The 2,936-nt window shown below is 44.4% G+C and overlaps 1 long non-coding RNA gene across 1 annotated transcript; it reads right to left on the minus strand.

The window, feature by feature from the left end:
- Window positions 1–695: 695 nt before the first annotated feature.
- Window positions 696–2,729, minus strand: LOC118997487 (uncharacterized). Its single transcript, XR_005068676.1, has 3 exons — window positions 2,476–2,729; window positions 2,157–2,159; window positions 696–765 (listed from the first exon to the last, which is right to left on the minus strand). It is a non-coding gene; the product is annotated as an uncharacterized LOC118997487 (long non-coding RNA).
- Window positions 2,730–2,936: the final 207 nt, after the last annotated feature.

Raw genomic sequence — 2,936 nt, forward strand, 5'->3', positions numbered from 1 at the left:
TGTGTCCTGCAGGAGTTGGGGGAGGGTGTCAATTCCATTTCCAGGGGTGTCCTGGCCTTACCATGGTATTCCCTTGTTCTCACCAAGCCTGGAAAAGCAGATTGGGGTAATCCAGGCCAGTGCAGGGGTGCGTGGGGTAGGGTTGTAGGCGCAAGCTTTCATCCCTATTAGCTACCTTAGAACGCTAATAATCCATAAGGTATGCAAATCAGGCCCCAATTATTAGCACTTATTAACATCTCCTGGAACTGTGCAAGGAGAAGCTGTGAATTTTTTTCAGGGAGGAAAGCAACTCTTGCGTGCCTCATTGCAAAAGCTTGTCTGATCAGGCAAAAAAAACCCTGGGCTTGCTGGGAAGGAAGAATGAGGCTGAGAATGAGAGGCTGCACTGGTGCCCCCAAGGCGTCTGGAAGAGTGCACCGCTCAGGCGCAGGAGTGATTTGATGTGGGATGGAGGGATCAGACAGGAGCAAGTGTCTCTGCCGCCCCTCCCCCGGGGCACTGCCACACCCAGGTCCAAATGGTTCTGAGTGTACAGCCACAGTCCCACCGCCAGCCTCTGAGAAGAGCCCAGGACAGCTGAAGACCCCCCAAAAGTGGGCAGAAAGGGGCTAGGCTGGGGACAGGGGGAAAAGAACAGGAGATATTACTTACAAGGAGTGTGGGTAGCTGTTGGCACTGATAGTTCTGCACACTCTAGAGCAGGGGTCTCAGTCTCACCTGGTTTGTGTATCCTTTTGGCAGTCAAGTAAAGGCTCTGGACCCCTTTGCAGATAGAAATTCCAAACACATAAAATATAACATATAGTATTGTATTAAAGTATAATTATCAAAGCATTTAAATTAGAATATGTGCTTGACTAATACGTGAAATATCAAGATGCAGTATCAGATCCACTGACTACAGTAGTTTTAAAGCAATAGTGAGCGTAAGTAATATATTTTTTTGTTAAGGTAATAAATCTTTTAAAAATTTTATTTATTTATTTTTCTTTAGGAGGGAAGGGAAGGAGAGCGGGAGAGAAATATCAATGTATGGTTGCTTCTCATGCATGCCCTGCCCTGCTAGGAATTGGCCCCTGCTGGGAACTGGCTTGCAACCCAGGCATGTGCCCTGACTGGGAATCGAACCACGACCTTTTGGTTCACAGGCCCGTGCTCAATCCGCTGAGCTATACCAGCCAGGGCTAGCACAAGTAATATTTTAAAATAGTTACAGTGACTGTCATGTAATAAAAAAATATCTGTGATTTTGCTTAGTGACAGCCGCAGGTGCAGCTGGGATTCCTGTAGCAGGTCACCTACATCCAGAGTTGAAGGAAATATGAAACTTCACTTATGGTTTAGTGAAAATAAAGATAGAGCTTTTCCCCTAAGTGTATAAACTTCCTGAATTCCATTTTTAAAGTGCCCGGGTTAAGAACCCCAATGGCATAAACTGAATTTAAAAAATATATTCAAAGTCACTAATAAATATTGCCCTTGCTCCAAAAGACCTAAACAGCACAAATTTAAAGGGATTTTTAGGAAAAAAATTATTTTGGACAATAGGGAATAATGGGGGGTGGGCATCAAGGAACATGGACGAAGCCAAATGGGGTGGGTTTGAGGGTGGGAGGCAGGAATAGGTCAGGCAGTGGGGCATGGTGGGGTGAAAATGGAGACAAATGTACTTAAACAACAACAAAAAAGGGATTTTTAATGTCACTTTAAATTTAATAGTTGGTTTGAAATGCAAAGATTCATTCCCCCATCCATTGATCTATTAAGGACTTACTGAGCCCCAATGCACCATATTAGGGATGTAACCATCCACAGCCAGTCCATCAAATTTAGCTGGTGGCAGAGACCTAGGTGTCTACCAAAGATTTGTACTTTCGTCCATAGAGCAGATTTGTTGTCAGGAAGTTGCTACAAAGCCAGGGACCATGTGTCCTTCATACTTTTTAAGGCTGAAGGGGCATGGTGAGTTTTCATTAGTGGAATGTGAGTTGAAATGGTATGTCTCTTCTGGGTCAAGACTCAAGAAGAAGTAGATGTGCTCTCGTCCCTTTCTTTCTTCCCCTGTCTCCCAGTTGAACCTTGAAGTCAGCCTGGATCCGAGAATGACTGTATAGTGCAGGAAACTGTCATATCCCTTCCACGATTGTTGAGACCCACTAGGTATCTTGCAGGATTAAGTGATAAACTTCTATTGGGCTAAGCCATTGAGATTGGGGGGTTGGTTTGTTACAGTAGCTGGTGCGTTACTTTAATTCAACAGGCATTGCCTAGAGATGCTTCCTGGGGGTCCCCATTTTCCTACTTATCATGGATGTATGCCAGGTATTTCAGAGGGGCTCCCTCAACTCCATTCTAACCCCCTTTTAGTGTGCAAGCTTAATAGTAGAAAGCTAAAGATATTTCCTTTTCCCCCAAATATTCATTTATAGTTTAAGTTTTACATGAGACACGAGTTTTGCCAGGTGGAGGTACCTGTTTGGGACTTCAGTAGCAGAAGTGAATGCTGTGCTCCTACTCCTTCAGCTCTTTCTTCTGGCAAGCGTGGTAGAGAAGCTTCAGGAAGTAGAAAACCTGTCCACAGTGACCTCAGCAAATGGGGGCTCATTTTCCTCACATAACAGGAAGCTGGGTGGTAGGCAGTCACTGAGTTGGCTCACAAGTTCAACAACGTCAGGATCAGCACCCGCACAATCCTTTTGAACTTCCCCATTGTTTCAGCTCCAGCCATCATATCTCTATTGAAGGTAAAACAGAACAAAAGAAAACAAAAATTGAAAAGGGGAAATAACACTAACTACGTCTCCTTCTTTCTATCAAGGACAAAAGTGTCCCCAGAAACTCTCACAACAGACTTAACTGTATGTCTCACCATTCAAAATTGGCCACAGTGGCATCTGAGCAAACTTGGAGCTCTGTGGATAAAGAAGGAGGGG

The sequence above is a fragment of the Sturnira hondurensis genome, unplaced genomic scaffold (assembly GCF_014824575.4).
Source record: "Sturnira hondurensis isolate 20B ecotype Veracruz unplaced genomic scaffold, ASM1482457v3 Scaffold0013299, whole genome shotgun sequence".
In the NCBI taxonomy this organism is placed as follows: domain Eukaryota; kingdom Metazoa; phylum Chordata; class Mammalia; order Chiroptera; family Phyllostomidae; genus Sturnira; species Sturnira hondurensis.